Below are 14,880 nucleotides of genomic sequence, written 5' to 3'. Positions count from 1 at the left end.
CCATACTCACCTGTGACGTGACTTCCTCCCGCATGTCCTTCACCGGAGCGAAGGGAGAATGACCAGACAATGCCTCCAGCCGTGCCAGGAGTGCTGCTGAGGAGGATAATCGTCCTGGCACCGCTGGAGGCGATATCTGGTCATTCCCCTGTCGCTCCGGTGAAGGAACTGCGGGGGGGGGGGGGAAGAGAGTCACGTCTGTGAATAAAGCTGGGCATGAATGAAGAGAGAGAAGTGTATGACGCTGATTGGTCGGCGTCATACACTTTTTGTTACAACACCCTCTTGGTTAAATGGAATAAAACGCCCAGTTGGGCATTTAGAAAAAATTAGTGTGATGGTGCATTATGTGTGGTTTATTGTGAGTCCTCAGCAGAGAGGGATGACTCTGTATTGAGGTACTATAGGTCGTGTCTCCAGCCTATGGACAATCAGACGAGTCAGAGGTGAAGTCCACAAGACATAAAGTGTTCTCATTGTCTGGGCTCCACAGGGGGTCATCAGGAGGCACCAAAGTTATATTCAGCTCAGGTGCAGACCAGCAAACAAAGGTGATCTAATTATCTTCCCCATTGTGTCCTCATCCCGGCTGTGGCAATACACATAATAGAACAAAGGACCATAACTCACTTACAGACAGTAGATATAGAAACTAAAGCCATTATAATGATGGTGACTAGAAACTGCCAAGATGTTCCTCCCCCTGGGGAGATATAAGGGCTTGTCCTGGGGAGGATGGAGATCTTCTGGATTTAGACCTGAAGGAGAGCTGAAGCTGAGGCCAGCACTCTGAAGATGTTCCTGTGACTACCTTATTTTGTGGACTGTGTGTTGTTCCTGCATTGAACGTGACTTGTTCTGTCAGCATTGGATGCAATAAACCCTGTTGGAGTTGCCCTGTCGTCTCTGGCTCTGTTGATCGTGTATTAACGTAACGAACCCCATGACAACTGGTGTCAGAAGTGGGATCAACAGAGTGCAGGAGAGATGGACAGAGGTCTGAACACCAGGATGTCTATCGTGAGGAGAGCAATTGTGTTTTACCAGGAGGCAATGGACTGCCTTGGACCAAAGTTTACAGAAGACATTGAATGTTGGGCTTGGGATAAGTCTCTGACTATGGCAAGGAAGGAACAAGTTCTTGTGCGAGCTCGGGAGTTGCACCAGGAGACCATGGATGCTCTGGGATGTTTGGCCTCCAACGATGATAAGTTCTGGGACTGGGACTGGAATTGGTGTCTGGCAACAGCGGAGCGAGAGGTGCCGCAAACATGGTGTGAACGGCCAGCACAGTGTTATAAGGATTGTGCTGCTGCTCCAGGCTCTGATCGCTACAGATCTCCAGAGAAAGCTCCAGAGTGTCCTGAGGTGAGTGATGTGACGTCTGTGGGCAGCTTATACCATAAGACATGGGAGCACCAGGAGGAAGTAAAGGATTCTGGGCTTGATTCAGGACCGGAAGGAGTGCATACAGGGGATGTCAATGTATCTGCAGAAACGGGTCCTGTGGATGATGAAGATGCAGGAGATGTGGCTAGCACTGGTGTGGATGATGAGGACACAGGAGATATAACTAGCACTGGTGTGGATGATGAGGACACAGGCGATATAACTAGCACTGGACCTCCTGAAACCTTTGGCACTGAGATCACCAGTGCCAGTTCTGAAAGCCCAACTGAGGTTAAGTCACATGATACAGCCCCACTAGTGAGCAATGATGTTTGTGCTTCTCCTGGCAATGTGTTTCCTGCATTCCCTTCACCCCAGGATTTCCAAGAGGTTGAGGAATCCAGCTGTATTATTACCTTGAGGTCTGATTTGTCTTTGTCCAGTGATGTTGTGGATATTACGGTCAGTATGGCCTCTCCAAGTGCACAGTCTTCCAACATGGATGAGGATGACACTGGAGTGTCAGCGAGTTCTATGGTGGAAGGAGTGTTGGAGGAGCAAGACTGCGAAGGACAACAAGACACTGGTCCCAACAGCAGTGATGACCTTCATGATGGTGAGACTTCAGACCCTTTTCAAATATGCCCATGGCCCTTGTTTTCTCAAACCGATTGGACTTCTATCTCCCCATCTTCTGCCACCAACTTCTCTGGACTCACTACAATTCTGAACAGTGACTGTATTTTCTGGAATGATCTTTGCCTGGGTGATGGGTCAGATAGCCGGCCAGCATTACCCAATATATGGTGGTGGGATGCACTGGGGAGGAAAGTGTCTGGATGGGAGATTCGGAGCCTGCAGAAACCTGTGAACTGGATAAAAGGTCCCAAGAAACCTCCAGACCCCAGAGACTCCATCTCACGAGCTGGACTGTCCTGGAGGCCACCGGATCAGCTCTTTCAAAGCGAACAGATGACGTGGAACTTTTGTGGAAGTGTCTTGAACTTCGTGGTTGTGTTTCCAGACATTGCTCTTGGCCCCGGATGTACATGTGCACTGGACTTTCTTTACAGCCTGTGGACTGTTCTTATTGAACTGTAATAAGTGGTTTATGAGTGAGGTGGCCAGCGGCCTGTGTAGGCCACATGGCCAGCTCACTTATTATATGAGGGGAGAGGTTGTGATGGTGCATTATGTGTGGTTTATTGTGAGTCCTCAGCAGAGAGGGATGACTCTGTATTGAGGTACTATAGGTCGTGTCTCCAGCCTATGGACAATCAGACGAGTCAGAGGTGAAGTCCACAAGACATAAAGTGTTCTCATTGTCTGGGCTCCACAGGGGGTCATCAGGAGGCACCAAAGTTATATTCAGCTCAGGTGCAGACCAGCAAACAAAGGTGATCTAATTATCTTCCCCATTGTGTCCTCATCCCGGCTGTGGCAATACACATAATAGAACAAAGGACCATAACTCACTTACAGACAGTAGATATAGAAACTAAAGCCATTATAATGATGGTGACTAGAAACTGCCAAGATGTTCCTCCCCCTGGGGAGATATAAGGGCTTGTCCTGGGGAGGATGGAGATCTTCTGGATTTAGACCTGAAGGAGAGCTGAAGCTGAGGCCAGCACTCTGAAGATGTTCCTGTGACTACCTTATTTTGTGGACTGTGTGTTGTTCCTGCATTGAACGTGACTTGTTCTGTCAGCATTGGATGCAATAAACCCTGTTGGAGTTGCCCTGTCGTCTCTGGCTCTGTTGATCGTGTATTAACGTAACGAACCCCATGACAATTAGCATCAATCTAAATATGATCAGAACTTTGTCAATAATAAAAGTTGTTTTTTTAAAAAAAAACAACAACATAGTAGTTATCAGCATCAAAGCGTTTATTCGGTTAGGTAGGAGATAGAGAAGTATTAAACTGGTGACAGAGCCTCTTTAAGGCCGGAATCGCCACTGCGTAAAGCAGAGCGGGAAAAAAAATATCAATACTTACCTCACTGGCATTGCTATAGCAACACGTCCCTGCTCCCCACCTCAGGTCTCCATGCAGCCCGGCCTCTTGAGATGATGTTGCAGCCCAAATGACCGCTACATCCTGTGATTGGCTGCAGCAGTCACCTGGGATGAAACATCATCCGAAAAGTCCAACAGCACAGAGAACACCTGGGTGAACAAGGAGCCGTCACTATGACAACACCAGGAAAGCTTTTGCGGCGGATACACAGCTATTCCGCTTCAAAAATTGCAACATTTGCGATTTGTTGCAGCTTTTGCCTTCCCATTGAGCTCGATGGGGAGAAATGCAACAATTCCGCAGCATAAATTGACATGCTGCAAATTAAAAATCTAAAGGTCAATTTCCGCACGCCTTCTTAGCGGATTTTCTCCGCACAGTGTGGATGGGTTTGTTCAGATGTCATCTCCTTTACTGCTACTGTAATTGGCTGGGGATTTTCCACAAAACAAATCCGCTGCAGAAAATCTGCAGCTAATTTGCCCATGTGCACATACCCTAAAGGGAATCTGCCACCTTTTGGCTGGAAACACACATTGAGATTTTGATGCAGTTTTTTTTACCCAAAGCCAGGAGTGGATCCAGGAAGAATGAGAAGTATATGTTCTTCCTTTATATTTTCCATTCCTTTTGAAACATCTCCTGGCTTGTATTGGTCAGTATTCTCTTTTTTTACATATTGCAATATATAGAAAAACACGTTACAATACCTATATGATTGTGCCATGCGTATTTAAAGGGGTTGTCTCATGGCAGTGGCTGCCTCACCAGGCAGGACGTGGTCGGACGACTTCCGTTCCGGGCACAGGTGCGGATCCCAGAGGTAGGACCGGCATCTATCAGACATTTATGGCATATAATGTGAATGGGCCATAAATGTCGGTCGTGAGACAACACCTTTAAAGTTTTCCACTATGAGGATTAATTATTTATCCATTAGATGGATAGTCCACGAATCTATCCCTCATGTTTTCATATATTTCCTTAAAGCCCCCCTCTCTCGTTTCAATGTATGTCCCCTTGTTCTAGAAACCAATATTACTCTCTGATCATTCACCCTATTACTCTAGATACAGATACAGTATGTTGCTATGGAGAAATGTAATTACGATTTACATTTCTGATGTTCTCTGGAAGAGAATCCTCCATATTCTATATCCTCCGAGCACAAAGCCTCCTCTCATTGCTCGCACACATGAACAGTCTTTCCCTGTACGAGATCCCTCAGATAATACAAAGACGTTATATATCTGACATGTTGCCTTTGTACCCCTGGCTTGCTTCTCTCCTCCTACTATGCTCACATCACGCCCTGTGTGGGCCTTCAAAACGCCAGCTTAGCTCTGAATGCCAGTTCTCAGGCAATGAACAAAGCAACTCTGTGCGGCCTAGTATACAGCGGAAGCATGGAACCACCATGATAATATGATTGACCATGAAGAATCATTTTCTTGTTATAGAAGAAGCATCTTACATTGCATCTAGTGTCCTTCTTCGGGTATATTCACACGTAGAGGACTTTTTTCCGCTGCGGATTTGGCTGAAAATCCACAGTGAATAAGCGTCAATCTCAACGTGTTACATATTGCAAAAGGTGAACATTTTCTGCATTTCTGTAAAACAATAAGCATGCTCCGATTTGCGCACAGATATTTTCCACTACGTGTAGATGGTGTTTTCGAAATCTGCACTTCAAATCCATAGCAATTCTGCCATATCTGAATGTGGCCTTGTGGGTTGGTTCACAAATATCGCTTAATATCTCCCCTCGTGGGTGGAGCCAAGCTTTTATATGGTCAGAAATCGGCTCCATTCACATGCCTTTGTTTGTAGTTTGCATGAGGCCCGTCTTTTTTTGCGCCAAAAATTAGATTTAATCCCATTAGAAGGAGACAGGAAAGCATTTATATCTGTAGCTTGTTAATGGAGTTTTGTAAAATCCCATCCTCATGCATTGTACTGTATCTTCTGGTGCTGAATCCGCCCCGAGCAGCCACATTTTTAACAGATGTACTGTATATTAGCCATTATGAGGGCTTGACGGGCTCCTGTTATTGAAGGTAGAATCTGAGTAATTTGTACCGGAAATCATGTCGTCTGCCTTTCTGCATAATAAGATATCTGCTGACGTTTCCGGGGCTGTTGCTTAGCAATAGTCCAATGATCCATCAGGTGACAACAGCGGATCTACATCATCCTGTGTAATCTGTCGTTGTCGCTATGACCCTCCTCGCAACTTCCTGTCCTCTGTAGATGATATACAGTTAGGTCCAGAATTATTTGGACAGTGATACAAGTTTTGGCATTTTAACTGTTTACCAAAACATATTGAATAGGGAATAAGGGACCAAAGGTAATTGGACAATTATCTCTAAAGCTATTTAATGGGCTGCATGGGCTATTCCCTCGTTAATCCATCAACAATTAAGCAGGTAAAAAGTCTGGAGTTGATTCAAGGTGTGGCATTTGCATTTGGAAGCTGTTGCTGTGAACCCACAACATGAGGTCAAAGGAGCTCTCAATGCAAGTGAAACAGACCATCGTTAGGCTGAAAAAAAAAAAAAGAAATCCATCAGAGAGAGAGCACAAATGTTAGGAGTGGCCAAATCAACAGTTTGGTAAATTCTTGAAAAAAAAGAGCGCACTGGTGATCTGGTGAACTCTAAAAGGCCTGGACATCCATGGAAGACAACAGTGGTGGATGATCACAGAATCCTTTCCATGGTGAAGAAAAACCCCTTTACAACATCTACCCAGGTGAAGAACACTCTCCTGGAAGTAGGTGTATCAGTATCTAAGTCTACCATAAAGAGAAGACTTCATGAGAGCAAATACAGAGGGTTCACCACAAGGTGCAAACCATTAATCAGCCTCAAAAATAGAAATGCCAGATTAGACTTTACAAATAAACATCTAAAGAAGCCGCCCAGTTCTGGAAGAGCATGAAACTAAGATGAACATGTACCAGAATGATGGGAGGAAGAAAGTATGTAGAAGGCTTGGAACGGCTCATGATCCAAAGCACACCACATCCTCTGTAAAACATGGTGGAGGCAGTGTGATGGCATGGTGGGGGCAGTGTGATGGCATGGTGGATGCAGTGTGATGGCATGGGCATGCATGGCTGCCAAAGGCACTGGGTCAATAGCGTTTATTGATGATGTGACTGAAGACAGAAGCATCCGGATGAATTCTGAGGTGTTCAGGGATTTACTTTCTGCTCAGATTCCACCACATACAGCAAAGTTGATTGGACGCCTCTTCACAGGACAGATAGACAATGACCCAAAACATACTGGGAAAGCAACCCAGGAGATTATAAGGCAAAGAAGTGGAATATTCTGCAATGGCCAAGTCAATCACCAGATCTCAACCCGATCGAGTTGCATTTCACTTGCTTAAAGAGACTCTGTCACCACATTATAAGTGCCCTATCTCCTACATAAGGAGATCGGCGCTGTAATGTAGGTGACAGTAATGCTTTTTATTAAAAAAAACGATCTTTTTTCACAACGTTAGGAGCGATTTTGGTTTATGCTAATGAGCTTTCTTAATGCCCAAGTGGGCGTACTTTTACTTTCAACCAAGTGGGCGTTGTACAGAGGAGTGCATGACGCTGACCAATCAGCATCATGCACTCCTCTCCATTCATTTACACTGCACTAGCGATATAGTTATATCACTATGTGCAGCCTCATACACAAGCCCCAACATTACTACAGTGTCCTGATAATGAATACACATGACCATCCAGCCTGGACGTCATGTGTACTCACAATCCTGACACTTCTGACTCTCTTTTGTGAGATTCCGGCAAGTGAAACCAAATCTCGCGTGATCACGGAGCTAAACGAGATTTGATTTCACTTGCCGGAATCTCACAGAAAAGATTCAGAAGTGTCAGGATTCTGAGTACACATGACGTCCAGGCTGGATGGTCATGTGTATTCATTATCAGGACACTGTAGTAATGTTAGGGTTTGTGTATGAGGCTGCACATAGTGATATAACTATATCGCTAGTGCAGTGTAAATGAATGGAGAGGAGTGCATGATGCTGATTGGTCAGCATCACGCACTCCTCTGTACAACGCCCACTTGGTCGAAAGTAAAAGTACGCCCACTTGGGCATTAAGAAAGCTCATTAGCATAAACCAAAATCGCTCCTAACGTTGTGAAAAAAGATCGTTTTTTTAAATAAAAAGCATTACTGTGACCTACATTACAGCGCCCATCTCCTTATGTAGGAGATAGGGCACTTATAATGTAGTGACAGAGCCTCTTTAAGACAAAACTTAAGGCAGAAAGACCCACAAACAAGCAACAACTGAAGACGGCTGCAGTAAAGGCCGGGCAAAGCATCACAAAGGAGGAAACCCAGCGTGTGGTGATGTCCATGGGTTCCAAACTTCAGGCCGTCATTGCAAAGGATTCTCTACGAAGTATTAAAAAAACAAAACATTTTATTTATGGTAATGTTAATTTGTCCAATAACTTTTGAGCCCCTGAAATGAGGCGGCTGTGTAGAAAAATGGTTGCAATTCCTAAACGTTTCACAGGATATTTTTGTTCAACCCTTTGAATTAAACCTATAAGTCTACACTACAATTACATCTCAGTTGTTTCATTGCAAATCCAATGTGGTGGCAGCAGAGCCCAAATCATGAAGATTGTGTCACTGTCCAAATAATTCTGGACCCTAACTGTATTTATCTAGATGGACTATCTTCTTCCCTTTGGAAGGGATAGCTGTGACTAGGCGCCAAATAATTACTGTAGGAGATCAGGGTGATTTCATCAAACAATATGGCTGCTGGAGTAAAATATTCATATAAACAAGTTCGATTTTTGGTTAGAGTAGATTCACACGTAACAGATTTTCTCCAGAAAATTTTCACAGCAAGTCCACAGAAAGCTGCAGTGAAATCCACTTTGGACAATATGCACCAAATCTGTTCACCCAGCTCCAGCGATATTCTGTTGACACATGGGACCGCTGCATCCTGTGATTGGCGACCGTGGCATTTAAGTGGTTTGACATAAAGAGGGAGCTCTCACTGTCACCAATCAGCGGCCCACGAATGTGATGTTGGGCCGCCGGTGTTGCCATGGCAGCGGGGGCATAATAGGGCTACATGCCTATTAATACACAGACAAGCAATAATGCTTTGGTACACAAAGTATAGCAAAGCATTATGTAAGAAAGCAAAAGATCGCATTGTGACTTCTCTAGATGAACTAAATAATTAGTTAAATGTTAATAAAACTTATTAGAAAAAAAAGTTCACAGTGAAAAACAATAAAATAAAACATTTAATTTTTTTCTATAAAAAAGTGGTTTTATTTGGTAAAAGTTAAAAATGAAAAAATACATATATATGGTGTCGCCACGATCTGTACTTTTACAATAAATCTAACACGTTAAGTAAACCGCAAAATAAACGGAATAAAAATAAAAGTTAATTAAAAAGTCCCATGTACCTCAAAATGGCAAAAAATAAAAATGACATCTCGTCTCGCGAAAAACAAGCCACATATGTCTACATCGATGGGAAAATAAAAAAGTTTTAACTTGGAATGCGGCAATGCAAAAACAAATTATTTGACGAAAAAAGTGTTTTTATTGTGCATAAGTAGTAAAACATTCAAAAATGTATACATATTTGCTATTGCCTTGATCATACCGACCCATAAAATAAAGGTAATACGTAATTTACGCATCACCGTGAACGGTGTAATTTAAAACCGCGAAAAACTTTGGCAGAATTGCAGGTTATTTTTCCATTGCCCCCAACTCATCCCGCAAAAAACAAGCCCTCCCATAGCTTTGTCGAGGGCAAAATAAATACAGTTTCGGCTCTCTGAATGTGGTGACGCAAAAACAAAAACATTTCTGAAGACCTTTACACCAAAATGGGCTTGGTACTTCACTTGAGGGGTTAACATTATAAAGGGTGACACCGTTCATCGGCTGTAATAATATGTCACCTGTTTTGATCTCTATATACCATGTTTATTACTTCTGCTCATTGATCATCATGCGTTCCTGCCATGTTTCGTTCTTGTTCCTGCTGGTATGAGACTTACATCACAAAGGTCATGTAGTTGCATCATTGAAATTATGTTTTATATCCAGCAAAATGCTGACAAGTGTAAAAGTACAGAGCGTGAACAGTCCTAAAGGACATGAGGATCCAGATATATTATATACCATAAAGTACGGGAACATGGCAAGCTCACAATTCGTAATATCGTCTGCTGCGAGCGGATACAAAGTGCGGGTCCAGGAAGAGAGAGGTAATTCAGTTTACAGGCGACTCTGCGTCCATAGAACTCAAGGTAACAGACTCGTGGGAACAAGTGTCATAAATAGAAGGGGCCAAAATGGGCCCGTCATTACGGCGCCAGGTTTTGCCACCCAGCACAGCAGGGCCGGGTGTATGTTTTCCGCACCCTTTACATGACCCTTGAGCCAATTCCACACCGTGCAGTTTCCTCTGGAGAGAGGACGCCTGCATAGTTTCTTGCCACACAGTAGCAAAGCGGATGGGACCAACTAGGATTGGACCCCTATTTCCAAGGGCCCCATTGCAACCGAATGGGCTGCCTCTACAGAGGCTCTTCAATTCATGGAAATTTTAAACAATAATAACTTTGGATTATCTTTTACGTACACCTTTTCCACAACATCAATTGACTTTTTAGATTTGACCATTAATTATGATTCAACCAATAACTTTTTTAATACTAAAACACATTTTAAGTCAGTTGATGTTAATAGCTATTTAGATTTTAGAAGCGCACATTATCCTCCTTGGATTAAGAATGTATCCTTCGGACAATTCCGAAGGGTAAGGAAAAATTGTACAAATGATATTGATTTTAACAAAGAATGTAATATCCTAGAAAAACGATTCAAAGAAAAAAACTTTCCGATTAATTTGATCAAAGGAGCCCGGTCTAAAGCCGCTAAAATGTCGCAAGAACTATGCATTAATCACACCTACAAGAAAACGGAGTTGCCTTATAAAAATACTAATTTTATTACGACTTTTAATAAAGAAAATAGAGTTATCAGAACGATTTTATTAAAACACTGGAATATTTTAAAAAATGACCCTCATCTAGTTAATGACCTATCGGATATACCAAAGATTACATTCAGACGTGCACAAACATTGAAAAACCTCCTTGCGCCGAGTAGAGTGCGAAGATCCAAATCATCAATCCCCAGAATGCTCCCTACTCTTTTTGGTTCCTTTAAATGTGGCCATCCGCGATGTCTGTGTTGTAATACCATTTCCCACAGACAAAATACTTACATCTCTACAGTCACAAAATAAATTTTTAAAATTAAATCGTTTCTCAACTGCGGTAGTTCGTATGTGGTATACTTAATAGAATGCCCTTGCCATTTACAATATGTAGGCAGAACAACCCAATGCTTACGTACAAGAATAAATAAGCATAGGTCTAACATTAACACAGGTTTTCTCAAACATAGCCTTTCCCGACACTGTACTTCTTTTCATAATGGACGCTTTGAAAAACTAAATATTATTCCTATCGAGCATATTCCAACTGATGTTCCCAATAGGTTCCATAGATTAAAACAAAGAGAGAATTATTGGATCTTCAAATTACAGACACTAAATCCTCGAGGTCTAAATGACATTTCGGAATCCTCCTTGGATTAATACCCCAACACGCAGAAATTTGCTCTAAAAAATAGAGCTGTTATATGTATCACACAAATTTTTTTTGCCAATAAACAACTTTTAGATTTTTTTCTTCAGATAATTACTATCGGCATTTCATACCAAAGTAAATATATATAGGGCCGTCATTCAATTTTGTTTGATCTCGTGTTTATGTATAGACTTATGTGGATGTATACATGTATGTATTTTATTAGTTTCGTCCATAGGTCCTTTCAATTTTCCCAGGACACTATTTACCTAAATAGTTTATACATCGGAGAATAATAATATTAATTTTAACATACCACCGGGATCCCATCTCACTGGTGGCTTTCTGGTTAACAGAGACGCCCAAAAGCACTGTAAAAATACAGGACGGCTGGAGTTACAATTATTCTAACTCCATTTTTTCATATTAAATATTTCCATTTGTCTGTCTTTTATGACAGCCAAGTATCACTGTCAATATTACCGCTAATAGTGGAAATGTGAACCTAACTAATAGCGTTGTTTTCCGACCCTGTTAACATAGGTATTTTCTATAGAAACTGGGAAATTTCCTTCATACCCCGTTTTAATACTTTTAATTCTTATATTTATATATTTTTGTGGGATAACCCGTCTTTTCGAGTATTGGTGAATGCCTGCACATTCACCCCGTATTGCTGTATCAGTTATGAAAACGCACATCGGGGGCTTTTGACTGTTAATCACATGCTGCGTGCACGTTCCCTTGTTCTTTGTGTCTGAACAATTTCACTTTTCATATATATATACATACTGAAAAGGACTTTCTTATTATTCCTACCAATACATTAATTAAGTAAATCCATGCCCGACAATTCATTTATTTTTCTATTTATTAACCATTCGTCAAATATTTGACAAATCTCGTTATATATTCATTTTATGCGTTCAACTATATAGTTTTTAGTGATCACGATCATTTTTTATTCTCATGAGTTATATATCTCTAAATGTACTTTTGAATGAATTTGTTTTAATGATTTTTTTAAAAATATATCTCTTTTAAAATGTCGTTTTAAGATGCTCTATACGGACTGTAACTAACTAGAATCGTAGTTACATGTATGCCAAAAATTATGAATGTCATTCTTTTCTGAAATTATTCAGGGTACCAATATTTATAACGTTTCAATTGTATCTCACTTTGGTCAAGTTAGCCATTATTACTATTATTATTTTTTGTTAAATAACTTTGTTTTAATCCCCCGATACCTGTACTACCGATGACGTCATTTTCACCTTTGACCTTTCACCTGCATGACTTCTATTCCCTTCCTGTTTGTCCGACCCCTCTCAGCATATAAATAAACCCCCGTGTATGCATATATCTTACGGCCTGAGGAAGACGCTGGTACAGTGTCGAAACGCGTAGCCTGCATGACTTAATAAATTTATTTGTACACCTTCGCTTCCATTATCCGTGATTACCTTTCAAACAACCACGCAGCAGCGCCTTATAGGATCCTCCATTTTTTCTTCCCTTACCCTATGTATCACTAGCGGTAACCTGTTTGGTTTTCCGGCTTTGGATCCTGGCAGCAGCACGAAGTGGTCTTATTATTTTCTGCTTGTATTACCTACTTACCAGGTGAGCATAACTGATCAGGATTATAGCTCTCCCGTTATCGCATTGACCTGCACCATGTGGCGCCGTGCCTTTTGCTTTTCTTTTCACTCTACAGAATGTAAGCCCTTTATAGCCACTCGTACCTGCGCTCTGTAGCCATTAACCCTAATTTAAGATAAGTATAGAGGTTTACATATATACTGTATCATAGAGCCCTATAGCAAAACTATGGACCCTACTCTCTACTTAGAAGTCCGCCAAATGTTCTACACCTTTATTAAGTTTCATTTGCATTTTCCACTATTCTGGTTTCAGTCAAAATCATATGCTGCTTAATTCTATAATATATTTATATAGGGAAGTTCTGTTTTTGTGACTTGATACAAGATATAATTCTGGCTGCATACAGCCACCACTAGAGGGAGCTCACTGTGTATGGATTTATATTAAATTACTGCCTGCAAGAAAACAACTATAATTTTATTAAATATATATTAAAAAATTGGCTGCTAGCCAAAAACCTCAAGTAACAGGCATAAACACTTAGCATCAAGATGAATGGGAGAGTGCTAGTGACAAAGAACATCAGCTCGGTTCACATAGATCCAATAGCCCCTCTCATACAACAATGAGGTAATGATGCAAACTGCCAAAAAATTACACCTGCCTAAATAGTCATTGTCCCTACGTGTTTCTACACTCTATTTTATTAAGAGTGCGTCCTCAGGGGTCACAAACAACCAGGCGGTCCTTGGATGTATTTTAGACTTAGCCCGGTTTCTGTATTTAACAGTCAATTGTTGTAATGTAATGCCGGACAGCACTGAAAAGTGCTGTATCGTGTCTCCCGGCGTGCGAACGACACTGATATCTGTATGGATTTATACAGCACATATTCTAATCAATGGGAGCTGTATAAATCTGTATGAGCTCAGCTCCTGCTAGTGGCAGTTGCAGATAGAGCTATGGCAGTGTCAAAATAAGCAGGGGAAGCAGATTAGGGGGCATCCTCCCATCTTAGGCCCCATTGCAGTCATGTGCCCTGCCTGTATGGTCACTGGCCACCAGTTTTTGCAGATTTCCCTAAGGTTTAGGCCTCATGCACACAAACTTATTTTTTTCCTCCCGTAAATACAGGTCCTTGGTCACACGTATTCGACCCGTATTTACGGACCCGTGCCCATAAATACGGGCACGTTTTCGCTGCAAAATTGCACTGCACTAATCGGCAGGCCCTTCTCTCTATCAGTGCAGGATAAAGAGAAGGGGCAGCCCTTTCTGTAGTAAAAGTAAAAGAAATTCATACTTACCCGGCCGTTGTCTTGGTGACACGTCCCTCTTTCGACATCCAGCCCGACCTCCCTGGATGACGCGGCAGTCCATGTGACCGCTGCAGCCTGTAATTGGCCTCTGATTAGCTGCAGCGGTCACATGGGCTGAAACGTCATCCCGGGAGGCCGGACTGGAGGAAGAAGCAGGGAGTTCTGGGTAAGTATGAACTTCTATTTTTTTTACACGTTGATCTATATTGGGATCGGAAGTCACTGTCCAGGGTGCTGAAAGAGTTACTGCCGATCGTTTAACTCTTTCAGCACCCTGGACAGTGACTATCCCCTGACGTCGCCTAGCAACGCTCCCGTAATTACGGGTGCGCACACGTAGTCACGTAGACTTCTATGGGCCTGCCCGTGCCGTTATTACGGCCTGAAATAGGACATGTTCTATATTTTTCAACGCCACGGGCACCTTCCCGTAAGCATACGGGGAGGTACCCGTGGCCAATAGAAGTCTATGGGTCTGTAATTATGGCCCGTAATTACGGCCCGTAATTACGGGCGTTTTTACGTTCGCGTGCATGAGGCCTTAGTGTTTGTTTTTTTCGATTTGGGGGTGATTCAACATTTAACAAAGTGTATTAAAAATGTGTAAAGTTTGTGTAAAATTTTCAGACCTGCTGTATACTAATAGAACAAAAAAATAGCAGATATGAAAATTCCATTTATTTTTGAACATTTATGATATATTTTAGTCTTTACTGTGCATGTGCAAAAAATTCTAGTACTTACATCAAATTGACATGCAAGCTTGAGACAATTAGGGCACGGTAATTTTTGCATAGTTTTTACTGACAAAAATAACACAGAAACTTAAAGAAGTTTTCCCATAATTAATATT

Source organism: Rhinoderma darwinii, chromosome 4, assembly GCF_050947455.1.
Source record: "Rhinoderma darwinii isolate aRhiDar2 chromosome 4, aRhiDar2.hap1, whole genome shotgun sequence".
NCBI lineage: Eukaryota > Metazoa > Chordata > Amphibia > Anura > Rhinodermatidae > Rhinoderma > Rhinoderma darwinii.
The sequence above is the reverse complement of the archived record's forward strand: the minus strand, read 5'-3'. Positions refer to the sequence as shown.